The sequence below is a fragment of the Etheostoma spectabile genome, unplaced genomic scaffold, assembly GCF_008692095.1.
Source record: "Etheostoma spectabile isolate EspeVRDwgs_2016 unplaced genomic scaffold, UIUC_Espe_1.0 scaffold00012227, whole genome shotgun sequence".
Taxonomy (NCBI): domain Eukaryota; kingdom Metazoa; phylum Chordata; class Actinopteri; order Perciformes; family Percidae; genus Etheostoma; species Etheostoma spectabile.
Window position 1 is genome coordinate 8,307 of NW_022603937.1, and position 18,501 is coordinate 26,807.

The following is an 18,501-nucleotide window of genomic DNA, read 5'->3' on the forward strand; positions in this document are numbered from 1 at the left end:
ATTGGCTTTGCTTCCCTAAACACACGAGAGGAGACACGGAGCAGCGAGCTAGCGGCATAAATGAGCCAAAACGCGATGAATTGTGGACATAAAGTGGATGAATCTTGGATGTAATGCCCAACGACCCCTAAAGAGGCTGGAAGTTCCAGGCTGGATTGAAAATCTCCTGTAGAAGGACACGGAAAAGACCTCCGTAACCGCTAACTCGTTACCTTTTAGACACAACTTTTGGTAAGTTTCTGTGTTGTATGGTTGATAAATTATTAAACTATGAATCAGAGGTGCTGTTTAGCCCCGTGGGCGAGTCTCTCGGTCTCAGAGGGTTTTAATCAATTCCATGTCGAATGTTTCAGGAAAGCAGCAGACAGGGGACAAAGAGAAAAAGTTCCACAAGACAAAGTAGACAGACTGGGAAGGAGCCAAGCTAAGATAAGAGGGGAGAGGAGGAAAAACACGTCTGCTTTCACCAGAAGCAGGAAGAAGAAGAAGAAAAAAAAAGTCATGAGGACAACATGAGAACAACATGAAGACAACATGAGGACAACATGGGGACAACATGAGGGCAACATGAGGGCAAAATGAGGACAACATGAGGACAACATGGGGACAACATGAGGGCAACATGATTGAGGACGACATGAAGACAACATGAGGACAAGATGAAGACATTTGTGTGGTTGTCTGTGTGTGTGTGTGTGTGTGTGTGTGAGTGAGTGAGTTTGTGTGTGTGAGTGAGTTTGTGTGTGTGTGTGTGTGTGTGTTAAAAAGTAAAATATTAAAATATTTCTCACCAAACTGTTGAGTGAGGCTGAGGAGGCTGAAGAGGATCAGGAGCCTCAGAGTCTTCCACCTCTCCATCGTCCTGCAAAACACCACAAACGCACAAAATACACAACACACTGCCCTGTGCACCCAGATGTAATCCAGGTCCTTCTCAGCTCAGATGAAAGTAAACGAGAGCAGAAAAGAAAGGGAGTGCTGTCTCCACCTTTTCTTGGAAATGAGTCATTTTTAGGTGTGTCTGTGTGTCTCTGTTGTCAAGTGAGTTGTGATCACGCCACCTGGACGGGTGTGTATCCTGGGTTAAATGGGGACTTTTCAATGGTGCATTCTAACAGTCCTGGGCTGTAAGGTACTTTTCCGAGCTAAATAACATACTGAGTAACTGAGAAAAATAAGTATTTCCCAGAAATAATGTTTGATCAACTGAATGATATGTATTTTCTATTAACAATGTTTGAAACCCAGAAAGCTTCCAAAAGAACTGTGACTAAATGCTAGGAATTAATCATGAAAGGGATAAAACAGAGGGTTGATAATAGATTAGAATAGAATAGAAAGCCGTCACGGGTGTAGAGACAGTACAAGAGGCGGCTCGGCACGCAGCCCTGTGGGGAGCCGGTACTCAACATGTGAGTGGAGGGGAGGTGGGGGCCCAGTCTCACCATCTGGAGCCGATTTGTGAGGAAGTCCTTTATCCAGGCACAAGTGAAGGGGGGAGGCCTAGAGTGACCAGTTTGGAGATGAGAATGTCCGGGATGATTGTGTTAAAGGCGGAGCTGTAATCCACAAAGAGCATCCAGACGTAGCTCTGCTGCTGCTCCAGGTGGCTCAGTGCAGAGTGGAGAGCCACGGCGATGGCATCCTCTGTGGATCTGTTCGTGCGGTAGGTAAACTGATAGGGGTCCAGATCTGGGGGGAGGTAGTCCTTGATGTGTTGGAGAACAAGTCTCTCAAAGCATTTCATGATTACCGGGGTGAGGGCCACAGGACGGTAATCATTCAGGCTGGTGATGGGAGACTTCTTCGGCAATGGGATGATTGTGGCTGATTTTAGGCGGGGGGGGGGGGGGGGGGATGACTGCCTGGGCCAGGGAGAGGTTGAAGATCCTAGCAAAGATGAGGGCGAGCTGGTGAGCGCACGCCCTGAGCACCTTGCCAGGAACTCCATCCGGGCCCGCAGCCTTCCTTGGGTTCACTGTTAGGAGTACTCGTCCAACGTTGTGCTCCTTTATGGTGAGAGGGTGATAAGAGCTATGGAAAGGGGCAAAATAGAACAACAAGTTAGGACATGTTCAGCTTGTTGGAAAATCACAGTTGGGCAACAGGAACATGCATGAATCATTGAAAGGAGCAAATTAGGTTTTTGGGTCAAACTGTATAAAGGGCAGAAACTGGCAAAGATCAGGGTTATTTCTCGGCAGTTCTCGGAGGGCATTGGACTGGACAGTAGATCTTCAGACTCCACAGCCTCGACTAGAAAGGGGTTTGGAGTTGGACAAGAAAACAGCAAAAGAATACTTCAGAAAACTTCTTCAGTGGAATTGCGAGACAAGAACCACAGAGGATAGCCACCGTAGCCAACCCAGCTGAAGGAGTAATTAGGACTCTGACTTCTTTCTTCTGTTCACCCATCGCTAAGGCTTTGGATTTATAGACATTATGAAGACTTTGGACACTGTTTCAGAACTCTAACGGATCACACAGCTGAACGCAGAAGAAAAGGGCACGGTCCCCTCGGCCAGGGTGACACGCTCTTCTCCCATCTCTACAATAAAGAAGATCCAAGCTCAACTATCGCATCCAGGTTTTGCCCCTCAACATTTTCCTCAAATATTAGGAACTGACCAGTATAGATGATAGGGTTTACATTGTAATCGTTTTAACCCTTGTGTTGTCCATTTGGTCAAGGGGACCCGTGCAGGTTAGTTGACCTTTTGCATTGGTTGTCGGGGCCTGGGGACCGTCGCTTGTTTCATTTCATGTCACGTCTACTAGCGCGGACCTGGCCCTTCTGGTCTTTGGGACCCGTCCTGTATTTTTTTTTCCACTACCGCCGGCCTCGGCCTTGGGATCTCAAAATTAGTAGTTTGTAGCAGTTCTTTGAAGTAGTTCATGGCATAGCAGGACACTGTGGGCATTACAAGGCACAGCAGGACGTAGCAGGACGTAGCAGGACATAGCAGGACATAGCAGAGCAAATAGGGTTAAATGTCTCAGGGGTTTATAAAGTCAATTCGGTGATGACGTCACACTGGGGAGCAAAGTCTCAGCCTGGCACTAGAACTACAGCGACTGACTGGGATGAGGAAGAGGAGGAAGAGGAGGAAAGGCCAGCAGCCGAATAATTATGAACTTGCCAGATGGGAGAGGGCAAATGAGGAATTGCCAAATCTCCTTCAAGTCTCCTTCATTTATCTCCTTCATTTAGCAACGCAGCAGTGCATGACTTTACTTTTTACTGTCAGTGAATGGCACAGAGTGAACGTCAACGTTTTCTCTCGATCTAGTGACTTGTGCATTTTGGACCGTTTAGAAGTCTGATTTTGGACTTGTACTTGTAGCTGCTTCACCTGGTTTCTCCAGCCTGACCCAGGGTGTGCAGAGTGGGGGGGGGTAGAAGAAGATGAGTAGAAGGACTCTCATTGGTTACTTCTTAAGATGTTGACTTGGGGTTCCATTACAGCTAAAAGAGAAAACTAATGAACTGATGAAATGAGAAAAGGAATCTGCTAATTTTCACGTTTTCCCTGAAATATTAATATTAATATTTCTGTTATTGGAGTTTGATAACTCAGACTGACTATTAATCAACTTAAACAATAATTTTACATAAAACAAGAATATGTAATTTGGTGTAAAAACAAGATACACACAGAGACACACACACACACAGAAACACACACACACAAAAAACAGAAACACACACACCCACACAGAAAAACGCAACACACACACACACATAGACATAGACACAGACACAGATATACACACACAGGCAACACACACACACACACACACAGAAACAGACACACAGGCAAAAACAAACACAGGTGTGTAGATGTGTGTGTGAGTGTGTATCTGAGTATTAGGAGACCATTTGGGCTTTAGAGGGAAAGGGGGGGGGGGGACTGAGAAGTTGTTGATGGCTAAATCACAACCCTTCAGCTCCTTTTACCTCAAAGGGACCAGGTCTACCGGACGTTAGGTGTGGCGTAACATTAAACTACAGCTTGATTGTAGTGCAGTGTTTCCTCTATGTTGATTTTGTATCACCATGGCAACAGTATCAGAAATCACTAAAAGAAAAATGACCAAAATAATAGCAAGACATAACAATACAAGACTTAGTCTAAATTATTCACAGAATAACATTGATCACAGGTTAATGGTAACTAGTTCCAAGTTAGAGAACACTGATAACTGATAACATGACGGAGCAAATGCACACGTGTAATTAATGAAATTATTTACACATTGTTGTTCAGACCGGCCAACTGTCATGTTTCACTCTTCTTAAGAAACGGAGCGGATTCATAGTTCTCAGGAAGATTACCTGGAGCTGTTCGCAGTAAGGAGTGGGTGTCTCTGTTGAGTGTCTGTTAAAGGTGTGTCAATCAGGTTCACATATTTGTGGGAACGGGTTTTTTTTAGAGCCTAACCGCTGAGATATCCACTCCCCTATAGGATTATGAGGACCACCAGACTAAGACTGTGTTTGACCCCCTTTCTTAATTCTACATGGCATTGATTCATCACGGTGCTGAAAGCATCTTTAGACATGTTGGTCCATATTGAGAGGATAGCATCACACACACACACACACACACACACACACACATGTGTGTCTCACTATCTTTGTGGGGACCAGTCATTGACATAATGCATTCCCTAGCCCCTTACCCTAACCTTAACCATCAAACCTAAATGCTTAACCTTAACCCTCACCCTAACCATAACCTAACCATAACCTAACCATAACCATAACCATAACCTAACTCTAATCCTACTCCTAAAACCAAGTCTTAGTCCTCTAACAGCCCTTTGACGTTGTGGGGACCAGCATTTTGTCCCCACAAAGCTGTCAGGACCCCATAAGTATACTGTATTCCCAGTTTTTGGTCCCCACAAATGTAGTTAAACATAGTACACACACACACACACACACACACACACACACACACACACACACACACACACACACACACACACACACACACACACACACATTTATAACCCAAACGCTCTCCATGGTGTTGGAACATCACATTCCTATATGCCTGTGTGTGTGTGTGTGTGCGTGTGTGCGTGTGTATGTGTGTGTGTGTGTGTGTGTGTGCGTGCGTATGTGTGTGTGTGTGTGTGTGTGTGTGTATGCACTACTGTGCAGGGTTTGAAATCAGTCCTAAGGTCATTTTTACAGCTCATTGTCTGAAAAAAAAGTTGTAAAACATCAACCCTGTTGTCCACAGTCAATCTATGAACATCATTTTCTTCAGGACACACTGGGTTATTAGAATATTTGGGCAGCAGTGAGTGAAAAATGGTTGGAGGACGGAACATGAATCTCCCAGATATGTATTGATATCACAGACAGAGCAGGACCAGCTGAGCCAATCTCTCTAAAACACTTCTCATGTGTCCTGAGTCACAATGGGAGGAAAGGATCATTATAACTTATACAGCTATATATTTTTACTAAATAAGTCCAGACTCTTTTGCCCTCAGGACATTTAACTATGCCAATGATCAACCTAATGTTATATTTATTGATATTACACCCGCAGCAATTCTACACAAGCATTTGTGTGTTGTCTAAAACAGCTTTCCAGTATGCTAAAAATAAACATAATAAACATTATAACTCGTGTTAAGCACAAACTATTTCCATTTCTTCAAAAAAGGCGACGCCATTCTCCTCTGTAAAACAGTAGTTATCTATCTTGGAGCCGGGCCCAGATGGAGGGCTTGTCAGCGAGCGCCTGGTGGCCGGGTATACCACGGAGCCCGAAAAAGCTACGTAGTGCCCTTCTCTTTCTCCCATGGGCCCACCACCTGTGGGAGGAACCGCTGGGTGTATAGGGCTACATTACAGCCCGGTTTCAGGCAGTGTTGCCAAGTCCGCTTATTCTAAGCAACTTTGGGCTTGTTTTTCTGTAAAGTTGCTTACAAATATTGGTTGTCGCGGGTCGCGGTTTTCTTAGGCTTGTTACTAAAGTGTAGTTGCTTATTTGGGCTTGTTCCCAGCTCCATAATAAGTTGTCAAGCAGGTTTTTTCTATATGTTATTTAAACGTAGGACTTCGTCTTGCCTGTTCCATCGGTCTCGCCCCTTTCCCCATACACACCGGAGACAACAGAGTTATTTCGCACCCACCTCCTGCTTCTGATTGGCTCTGACCCAGATGGCAACGAGTACCAGCCAATCAGAGGCAGAGCAGGGCAATCGGTTGTTTTCTGGTTAGGAAAATGCGCGAGTAGCGAGTGATGGTGACTGGACTATAGGAGAGGTTTTGGAGGAATAAATGCCCGGGATAAAGAGGGTGAAATACGGGAAGAAATATAACAAAGACTGGGAGAAAGAGAAAGGAGGAAAATAATGGATTCATCTCGTCGTGGGGATCAACTCAAAATCACTGTGAAAAAGTATCTATTTGATGTCCCATCAGTTTTCTAATGTTAAATAATGTTAAAAGGTGGTTTAACTCCCTCTGTAGTCATTGTCCTGAAGCTCAGTGTAAGAAAATAAAACTCTACCGTGTGTACAGTTTACCAATCTGTCCACATAGATTGTAAAACTGTGCACACAGTTTATTTATTTATCTCTTCCAGGATCTTAGGGGGGCTCCGTAGAAAAAGTCGCTTGTTTTGGGCTTGTTTTCACAGGCCTGGTTGCTTATTTGTCTCGCAAGATCTGGCAACACTGGTTTCAGGCTGTCGGTTACAGACTGGCAGCTACAATACAGAACAGAAACTGGACCAATTTCAATGATTCTTGTACTTGTTAGACACTAATGCATGGGGTACTTTAAAATACCTGGTGCCTTTTCCTGTTGCTACTGAACTAAACTATACATGGAAGCCATATAAGATCATGGAAAGACAACCAAATAAGTCAACATTATGAGCCACACTGTAAACATTCACAATTGGATTTCCTGTGTGATTACACTACAATGCGTGTACAACCTGATTCTTATTCAGTGTCTCACATTGTTCTACACAGGTTTGAGCAGAAACAATGAGGATATAATAATAATAATAATAACTTTGACTTATATAGCGCCTTTCACAAACCCAAGGACGCGGATATGAGGATAGTGATGGTGGGGAAGAAAGGGAGTGGGAAAAGTGCCACTGGAAACACCATTCTGGGACGACAGTGCTTTAAATCAAAGTTCAGTGCAGAGTCTATGGCTGTGTCTCAAATCTTGCACTTCTGTACTAAATACTAACTTTTTGAGGTCATAGTGCGTTCACATTGTCGAAGTGCACTTAAGTACCCGGATGGTGCACTCAAAACGGCCACAAAGTTAAGTTTGGATCGATGGACTCTTTCCACACTCAACGGTCGCCATCTTGGCTACGTAGCGGAAGGGGCGGAGCTAACAACCGTTAGACGCGATAGCGAGACTGACGGAGCAATACGAAGTTGAACGTGAGTCTTTTTGCTATACTTACAACATATAAGCCACCAGTGTATTTATATTTGGCTGCAGAACTACAAGCAAATTTATAAAATAAAATGATATTAAAAGTATTTAACTTTGTTATCTTTTGTATTGCACGTTGCATGACTGTAGCAAGCATATAATGAATATAAAGGAACAGGGTCTATTTAAATGTCAGGTCTGTTCCGTCTGCTTTCACTGTTGTATCGTCACTGTATGAAGACCATTTAGAACAAAAATACAACTTACAATAAAAGATGTAATGATGGTTCGTCTATTAGGTAAGTTGTAAGGGGAAATGCTTCATAACAACAGTCTTATCTCTGGGCTACAATGTCCTCATGAAACCGCTGAACATTAAAATGAACAGTAACGTTATGAATGAATATTTACTTTACTTATTTTGACATGACGGCGGCGTCGCAGTCGTCATCCTGGCATGACACGGAGCAAATAAATACATCACATTTATTTTGGTTAAAATATCAAAAACAAAGCAGGAATTATTTTTCCCGAAACACAATAGCAGACTGGAATGCTCTCCCTGGTGAAATTTACAATTGTACAGAAGAAGAAGAAGAAGAAGAAGAAGAAGAAGAAGAAGAAGAAGAAGAAGAGATGAAATGTGATCGTCATTTCCGATAAGTGCACATGGCTGTGCGTGATTTGAGACGACACTCCTCTGTCGAAATTTACGCACTATGCAAGATAGTACGTAGTGCACAAAGTGTACTGTCTGGAAGGGCACTAAGGGAAGTTTGCAATTTTAGACACAATCTATGACTGTAGACTGTTCCAAGGTCAAAGCAGAGGTGGACGGTAGAGGTGTATAGAGGTGCCTGTTTGACACCAGGTTTGACATGGATAGAACCACTAAAGATATGAGCAGTGAATCTCTTACGCTGCTCCTGGACCCCATGTGTTCCTGGTGGTCATCCGGCTGGGCAGATACACTCCAGAGGAAAAGCTGAGAAGAAATCTTTGGACAGGATGCAGACAGATACAGCATGGTCCTCTTCACTCATGGAGACCTACTTGAAGACAAAACTATTGAAGACTTCTTGAAGGATTCCTCAGACCTGCAAGAACTCGTGACCAGATGTAATGACCAGTACCATGTCTTCAATAATAAGCAGAGGGATGGCTCTCAGGTCACTGAGCTGCTCCAGAAGATCAGAAGTTTGACCCAGAAGAACGGAGGAAGCCACTACACAAACGAGATGTTCCAAGAGGCTGAGAGGGTCCTCGAAGAGGAGAAACAACGCATCCTGAAAGAGAAAGAAGAGAAAATATGCAAAGAACAACAGGAATTAAAGATAAAACTTCAGGAAAAGTATGAAGAACAGATGAAGAAAATGAGTGAACAAGTTCAGGCTGAGAGGGAGAGGACGAGAGGAAGAGAGAGGGGGAGGATATGAATGATGAGAGAAAGGGAGAGGGAGGAGAGAGAAAGGGTATGCAAACCTGATAAAGGAAATGAAGGAACAGCATGACAAAGAACTGCGAGGGCGAGGGCGCAACTGATATATTTAGAGATTTGGGAAAAGCAATTATGGAATTGTTCAAAATTTGAGTGGTTCAGGCAGCAAAACTACAGAGGATCCCTTAGGAAGCTCCTACACAAGAATGTATGAAACAGTTATTACATCTACAGAAATAATATCACAATTTACCTTTTTATTATTGTTGAGCGGAGGTTCAGTTGAAAACCCCAAAACAGCAGCTAAAACATATATACTGCTTGATGAAAAGTATTTTGAAACACACAGCTAAATGACATGTATTGCTTAAAGATGTGTGTGCTGAATATCAGGAACAGCTAAACCATATCAAAAGTTTAAAAATGTGTTGAAGGTCAAACATGTGTAACAATGGAAAAGTACAAGTGGGTGAGGCGCATGGTTAGATTTCTCAGAAACAGACCCCACGTCATCACAAGCACCGTTGAAAGGCGTAACCATGTTTGGTGATTGATGTATAGTTTTTCTGCAGCTTCTTGGTTGTCGTGAAAGTTTGTCGTTGACATTTGGCTATAAATATAAATATATAATTAAATATATGAAAGAAGGAAGGAGACCATTGATGTTGATGTTCTGTACTTGCTTTTGATTATTCACTAAAAAATAAAAACAACTGAGCTTGGTGGGTATTTCTTGATTTTAATAATTTTTCTCTCTCACTCACCTTGCCCGTTTGGGGCAGTGGTTTACCCCCCCTGGGGGCAGTTAAGACTCCTCTTTAACCGCATGGGGAAGTTACTCCCCGGTGGGGACCGACGTTGACAGTCAGACCTCCTGTTATCTCCTAGTGGGGGGGCATTTCCCATCTGCTCTGCCGGTCAGAACTCCGAGCACTAGTAACTAAAGTAACTAGTAACTAAAGTAACCAGTAACTAAAGCTGTCAGATGGATGTAGTGGAGTAAATAAAGTAACTAGTAACTAAAGCTGTCAGATAAATGTAGTGGAGTAACTAAAGTAACTAGTAACTAAAGCTGTCAGATGGATGTAGTGGAGTAAATAAAGTAACTAGTAACTAAAGCTGTCAGATGGATGTAGTGGAGTAACTAAAGTAACTAGTAACTAAAGCTGTCAGATGAATGTAGTGGAGTAACTAAAGTAACTAGTAACTAAAGTAACCAGTAACTAAAGCTGTCAGATGGATGTAGTGGAGTAAATAAAGTAACTAGTAACTAAAGCTGTCAGATGGATGTAGTGGAGTAACTAAAGTAACTAGTAACTAAAGCTGTCAGATGAATGTAGTGGAGTAACTAAAGTAACTAGTAACTAAAGTAACCAGTAACTAAAGCTGTCAGATGGATGTAGTGGAGTAACTAAAGTAACCAGTAACTAAAGCTGTCAGATGGATGTAGTGGAGTAACTAAAGTAACTAGTAACTAAAGCTGTCAGATGAATGTAGTGGAGTAACTAAAGTAACTAGTAACTAAAGTAACCAGTAACTAAAGCTGTCAGATGGATGTAGTGGAGTAAATAAAGTAACTAGTAACTAAAGCTGTCAGATGGATGTAGTGGAGTAACTAAAGTAACTAGTAACTAAAGCTGTCAGATGAATGTAGTGGAGTAACTAAAGTAACTAGTAACTAAAGTAACCAGTAACTAAAGCTGTCAGATGGATGTAGTGGAGTAACTAAAGTAACCAGTAACTAAAGCTGTCAGATGGATGTAGTGGAGTAACTAAAGTAACTAGTAACTAAAGCTGTCAGATGGATGTAGTGGAGTAACTAAAGTAACTAGTAACTAAAGCTGTCAGATGAATGTAGTGGAGTAACTAAAGTAACCAGTAACTAAAGCTGTCAGATGGATGTAGTGGAGTAACTAAAGTACTAGTAACTAAAGCTGTCAGATGGATGTAGTGGAGTAACTAAGTAACTAGTAACTAAAGCTGTCAGATGAATGTAGTGAGTAACTAAAGTAACCAGTAACTAAGCTGTCAGATGGATGTAGTGGAGTAACTAAAGTACTAGTAACTAAAGCTGTCAGATGAATGTAGTGGAGTAACTAAAGTAACTAGTAACTAAAGTAACTAGTAACTAAAGCTGTCAATGAATGTAGTAGAGTAACTAAAGTAACTAGTAACTAAAGCTGTCAGATGGATGTAGTGGAGTAACTAAAGTAACTAGTAACTAAAGCTGTCAGATGGATGTAGTGGAGTAACTAAAGTACTAGTAACTAAAGCTGTCAGATGAATGTAGTGGAGTAACTAAAGTAACTAGTAACTAAAGTAACTAGTAACTAAAGCTGTCAGATGGATGTAGTGGAGTAACTAAAGTAACTAGTAACTAAAGCTGTCAGATGGATGTAGTGGAGTAACTAAAGTAACTAGTAACTAAAGTAACTAGTAACTAAAGTAACTAGTAACTAAAGCTGTCAGATGGATGTAGTGGAGTAACTAGTAACTAAAGCTGTCAGATGAATGTAGTGGAGTAACTAAAGTAACTAGTAACTAAAGTAACTAGTAACTAAAGCTGTCAGATGGATGTAGTGGAGTAACTAAAGTAACTAGTAACTAAAGCTGTCAGATGAATGTAGTAGAGTAACTAAAGTAACTAGTAACTAAAGCTGTCAGATGGATGTAGTGGAGTAACTAAAGTAACTAGTAACTAAAGCTGTCAGATGAATGTAGTGGAGTAACTAAAGTAACTAGTAACTAAAGTAACTAGTAACTAAAGCTGTCAGATGAATGTAGTGGAGTAACTAAAGTAACTAGTAACTAAAGTAACTAGTAACTAAAGCTGTCAGATGAAGTAGTGGAGTAACTAAAGTAACTAGTAACTAAAGTAACTAGTAACTAAAGCTGTCAGATGAATGTAGTGGAGTAACTAAAGTAACTAGTAACTAAAGCTGTCAGATGAATGTAGTGGAGTAACTAAAGTAACTAGTAACTAAAGCTGTCAGATGAATGTAGTGGAGTAACTAAAGTAACTAGTAACTAAAGTAACTAGTAACTAAAGCTGTCAGATGAATGTAGTGGAGTAACTAAAGTAACTAGTAACTAAAGTAACTAGTAACTAAAGCTGTCAGATGAATGTAGTGGAGTAACTAAAGTAACTAGTAACTAAAGTAACTAGTAACTAAAACTAAAGCTGTCAGATGAATGTAGTGGAGTAACTAAAGTAACTAGTAACTAAAGCTGTCAGATGGAATGTAGTGGAGTAACTAAAGTAACTAGTAACTAAAGTAACTAGTAACTAAAGCTGTCAGATGAATGTAGTGGAGTAACTAAAGTAACTAGTAACTAAAGTAACTAGTAACTAAAGCTGTCAGATGGATGTAGTGGAGTAACTAAAGTAACTAGTAACTAAAGCTGTCAGATGAATGTACTGGAGTAACTAAAGTAACTAGTAACTAAAGTAACTAGTAACTAAAGTAACTAGTAACTAAAGCTGTCAGATGAATGTACTGGAGTAACTAAAGTAACTACTAACTAAAGTAACTAGTAACTAAAGTAACTAGTAACTAAAGCTGTCAGATGAATGTAGTGGAGTAACTAAAGTAACCAGTAACTAAAGCTGTCAGATGGATGTAGTGGAGTAACTAAAGTAACTAGTAACTAAAGCTGTCAGATGAATGTACTGGAGTAACTAAAGTAACTAGTAACTAAAGTAACTAGTAACTAAAGCTGTCAGATGAATGTAGTGGAGTAACTAAAGTAACTAGTAACTAAAGCTGTCAGATGGATGTAGTGGAGTAACTAAAGTAACTAGTAACTAAAGCTGTCAGATGGATGTAGTGGAGTAACTAAAGTAACTAGTAACTAAAGCTGTCAGATGAATGTAGTGGAGTAACTAAAGTAACTAGTAACTAAAGTAACTAGTAACTAAAGCTGTCAGATGAATGTAGTGGAGTAACTAAAGTAACTAGTAACTAAAGTAACTAGTAACTAAAGCTGTCAGATGAATGTAGTGGAGTAACTAAAGTAACTAGTAACTAAAGCTGTCAGATGGATGTAGTGGAGTAACTAAAGTAACTAGTAACTAAAGTAACTAGTAACTAAAGCTGTCAGATGAATGTAGTGGAGTAACTAAAGTAACTAGTAACTAAAGTAACTAGTAACTAAAGCTGTCAGATGAATGTAGTGGAGTAACTAAAGTAACTAGTAACTAAAGTAACTAGTAACTAAAGCTGTCAGATGAATGTAGTGGAGTAACTAAAGTAACTAGTAACTAAAGTAACTAGTAACTAAAGCTGTCAGATGAATGTAGTGGAGTAACTAAAGTAACTAGTAACTAAAGTAATAGGAATAAAGTAACTAGTAACTAAAGCTGTCAGATGAATGTAGTGGAGTAACTAAAGTAACTAGTAACTAAAGTAACTAGTAACTAAAGCTGTCAGATGAATGTAGTGGAGTAACTAAAGTAACTAGTAACTAAAGTAACTAGTAACTAAAGCTGTCAGATGAATGTAGTGGAGTAACTAAAGTAACTAGTAACTAAAGCTGTCAGATGGATGTAGTGGAGTAACTAAAGTAACTACTAACTAAAGTAACTAGTAACTAAAGTAACTAGTAACTAAAGCTGTCAGATGGATGTAGTGGAGTAACTAAAGTAACTAGTAACTAAAGCTGTCAGATGAATGTAGTAGAGTAACTAAAGTAACTAGTAACTAAAGCTGTCAGATGGATGTAGTGGAGTAACTAAAGTAACTAGTAACTAAAGCTGTCAGATGAATGTAGTGGAGTAACTAAAGTAACTAGTAACTAAAGCTGTCAGATGAATGTACTGGAGTAACTAAAGTAACTAGTAACTAAAGTAACTAGTAACTAAAGCTGTCAGATGAATGTAGTGGAGTAACTAAAGTAACTAGTAACTAAAGCTGTCAGATGGATGTAGTGGAGTAACTAAAGTAACTAGTAACTAAAGCTGTCAGATGAATGTAGTGGAGTAACTAAAGTAACTAGTAACTAAAGTAACTAGTAACTAAAGCTGTCAGATGAATGTAGTGGAGTAACTAAAGTAACTAGTAACTAAAGCTGTCAGATGAATGTACTGGAGTAACTAAAGTAACTAGTAACTAAAGTAACTAGTAACTAAAGTAACTAGTAACTAAAGCTGTCAGATAAATGTAGTGGAGTAACTAAAGTAACTAGTAACTAAAGCTGTCAGATGAATGTACTGGAGTAACTAAAGTAACTAGTAACTAAAGTAAAAAGTAAAATATTTCTCTCTGAAATGTAGCACAGTTGAAGTAGAAAGTAACATGATAAGAAAAGACTAGTACCTCAAATTATAATTATTAACTATTAGTTATAATTTAACAACTTTTAAAACTATTTTGAAATTATTTGACAATGTATTGGTTCACTTATAAGTAACTTTTAATTTAAAAAATTAGTAATATAATAATTTGATTTATTTAATAGAGGATATTTTAGATTTTCATTAATTATCTCATTGACCTATATATAGTGGGGGGGGGGGGGGGTTGAGAAACATGCAGAAAATCGTCCCAGGTCGGATTCAAACCCGCGACCTCTGCTTTGAGGCATAAACCTCTCAGTACATGTGCGCCTGCTCTACCACTGAACCAACCCGGCCACACTGAGGCTTTTTTTTTTTTTTCTATATTAAATCATCTTGTATTTTGCTTTTCCCAACGTTTTGTGTTTTTTTATTTGTATATTTTTTTTGTTGTAAAAAAAGACCCAATAATGAACCTTGTGGCACCCCCTTGTGGACCTTCACTAATGCAGACCATAGACCGTCACATTTTAGACACTGAGTCCTGTCACTCAGATAATTCATGAACCAGGAAACTGCCCAAGCAGACAGTCCCAGACAAAGAAGCCTATGCTTTAAAACAGCGTGGTCCACTGTGTCAAATGCTTTCGACAAATCAAGAAAAAGTGACGCACAAAATTACTTTCTATCAAGGGCGACAAATATGTCATTTATTACTTTTGTAACAGCAGTAATGGCGCTGAGCTTTTTTCTAAAGCCTGATTGCAGTTTAGAAAGAAGTTCATTCGAGTATAAAAACTCTTTTATTTGGTCTGAAACTAAGGATTCTAAAATTTTTGACAAAACACATACATTAGATATAGGCCGATAGTTAAGTTAAAACTGATGGGTCACCTCCTTTAAACAAGGGAAAACAAAAGCTGACTTCCAAACTGATGGTATGTCGTTGTTTTGAATTGACAAATTAAAAAGAATTGTAAGGGGCTCAGCAACAAAATCAGCCGCTTTTTTCAAAAAATAAGGCTCTATTAAACCTGGTCCAGGTGGTTTTCTGTGGTCTAACGCTTTAAGAGCTCCATGCACCTGCTGCACCGTAAAAGAAGCAAAGTTAAAAGGCTCTCATCACCATTTCTAGCTTTGGCCCACGCCACATGTCGCTGATGAATAATGTCTGACAACTCTGGTGAAAACCAAGGGTTCTCCCGTCCCTTCACTCTATGCTTTGTCCAAGGAGCATGCTTATTTACAATTTTCGCAAAATTCTCCTTAAAAAGTGTCCAGGCCAGTTCCACGTCAGACAACAGGCCTAGCTGTCCCCAATTCATCAAAGATAAATCATGATGACAGGCCTGTTCATTAAAAAATTTCAAATTCCTCTTTCTAATAATTTGTGATTTACATTTGGGTATTTTACTGCCTCTCAAAGTAGCAATGACACAATGATCACTCAGATCGTTACTAAAGTCACCCATTGATAAACATTTATGAGGGACATTTGTTAGAATCAAATCGATTAAAGAAGATTTGTCAGGATTTTTTGGATTAGGCCTTGTAGGTACATTTACCAACTGGCTAAGACTAAGAGAATCACAAAAAGATTTAAATTCATCAGAAACAGCATTTAGCCAGTCCCAATTAAGTCCCCGGCCAGTAACAGTTCACTATGGTGTAAACACTCCCCTAGGGTCGTTGCCCGGTTGCAAGTTCCAAGTGACCAACGGGGACAAGAATATAAAATGCAAAAAGATGCCATCGTCATTAATTTACTAATATTAAAATAACTAGTAACAGTACCAGGTCATCTTTAGAGTATAATCCAGCTTCCAAAATTATGTTACTGGCTTAGGCTTGTTAGGCCAGGCTCGTTTTCCTAGCCTCCAGGATGAGGGGAGACCCAGGCCGGCCCGCCCAAGCTCCAAAAAAGACGAAGCAGGCCAGGCCCGCTCACAGGCCCAGGCTGGTTAGCCCGAGCTCCAGGAGGATGTAGCAGGCTCAGGCCCGTTTGTTCTGGCGTTCCCCCCTTCATTCTGCATATATATACATATACATGTATATATATATATGTATATATATACATCATTATACATGTATAGATATATATATATATATGTAATATAATATACTATATAATATACATGTATATATATATATATATATATATATATATATATATATATATATATATATATACACTATATATATGTATAATATAATAGATATATATATATATATATATATATATATATTATATATATATATTCCGGTTTCTGCCTGTTTCACCTTTTTTCTCCTTTTTCCGCCTGTTAGTGCTTTTCTTTCACCTTTGTCTCTTTGTAGTTTCTTTTTCTTGTTCACATGTTCCACCAAAACAACTTCCTTCCTGAGACTATTTAGCAGCGGACAGCACGTGGAGGGAGGGTCTGGACATGCAGACTTCTCATTTATATATTTTCTTGAGATGCATATAATAATATGAATAATATGAATAATAATAGTACAGTGCAGGATGTGAAGATGTATTTTTATTTGACTATATATGCTTAAGACAGATGAAAATGAATATTGTTGGAATTTATATTGCTTTGCTTAATATTGTGTGCATGAGAATCATCTCTGAGGGTTGTTGTTCATGGGCGTGAGAATGGGACCGTTGGAGCAATAACACCAGACAGAGGAGTGGTCTATAGTCCTCATTATAATAAACGATGTGCTTACTGACGGTTTTGGAAACCTAAAGTTTCTGAGCTTCCTGTTGGGAGCGTCTGAAATGCGGGAATAAGGGGACGGCCGAGGAAGAGGAGGACAGACAACATGGTAACCTACTGCAAGAGACTTGTCTCTCTGTACTTTGCCTGCGTCTTGTCTCCAGAACGTTGTGTAATAAAGTACACGCTGTACTGCAAACTCCTCCTCCCTAAGAAGACCCTCTGGATCGAAGCCCAACAACGTGTGGAGGTGTTTGTGTTCCTGTCGAGTCGTCATGTAGTCAACGTGTTGCCGTGGAGTGAAACACATCATAGTTTACTAATGAGCGGCGCTCTGAGCTCCCACGGTCCCCGAAGATGTGTGTTGTTGTCTCTGTTACCTGGAGGCGCGGTGCCTTCAGGGTCCCGCTCACACATCACACTCAGAGGGACAGCAGGAACATCACTGCACAGCTCATATCACCAGGGGCGGATTTATCATTATCATGTTCAAAAAGCAGCTACTACATCTGAAAAAGGGCCCGAAATGTTTTAAAAATCAGGAAAAATCTGTAAAATATCCAAATAAAGATATAAATAATAATAATAATAATAATAATAATAATAATAATAATAATAATAATAATATGAGAAGTCATATTAACAGAGCAGAAAGTTGTTCAAAATGGAAAAAAAGCAACAAAGAAATGTTGAAAGACGTGTTTTATGAGACTGCAGACTTATTATTAATGATCATTATTATCAGTGGGACTATTATTATTATTATTATTTTTATTATTATTATTAAATCCTCCAAACTGTTGTTTTCTGCAGGTCTTTGTGTGTCTGAACATATTCCGACTTTAATTTTTTTGCTTTTTTTGAGTTTTTGCTGCTTTCTCCCTCAGATTTGGACGTTGTTGTTGTTGTTGTTTTTTACAGAGTTTCCTTCTACAGTTGTCTTGATGTTTTTTGTCCAACACATGCAGACGTGTCCCGGGACGTCCCGAGACAGGAGATCTCCCCCGCCCCACCCCAGCAATGAACCCAACCACCCTGCTTAGGTCCCTGTACTGCTTTTGTCAGATTTAATATTGGAACCGTCTGAGTCCCATGTCTGTCCCCAGCGTTGTAAACGTGATGTCTGATGTCTCCATGTTGCGTTACCCCCGGGGACGCGTCTCTGAGGACTAACAGCTCACCAGATCTTCCCACGCGGTCCTCATCGCAGCTCAGTCTCAGGGACACAAGACCGGCGTGAAGACAGAAACAGAGAGAGACATGGGCGAGTTGTCCTCTGGAAGACGACCCCAGATCCTGGTGAACGGGGACGAGGAGCTGCAGGACGCTCCGGGGGACAAATGGCCCGAGGACAGTTGTTTCTGCAGGAAGAGACACTCAGACCAGGGTGCAGTCTGTCTTCCAACAGGTGAGTCAGCAGAAAAACCCTGAAACATATTGGATACTACTACTACTACTACTACTAATACTACTACTACTACTACTCTACTACTACATACTACTACTACTTACTACTGCTACTATACTAATACTACTACTACTACTATACTACTACTACTACTAATAATAATATAATAATAATACCTTTTATTGTATTGCACTTTACATTTAATACAAATCTCAAAGTGCTGCAGGTAAGATCATTAAAGCA

The 18,501-nt window shown here is 40.0% G+C and overlaps 1 pseudogene; it reads left to right on the forward strand.

The window, feature by feature from the left end:
- The first annotated feature begins 1,189 nt into the window (after window positions 1-1,189).
- LOC116679415 (GTPase IMAP family member 7-like) lies at window positions 1,190-8,960 on the forward strand (annotated as a pseudogene).
- Window positions 8,961-18,501: the final 9,541 nt, after the last annotated feature.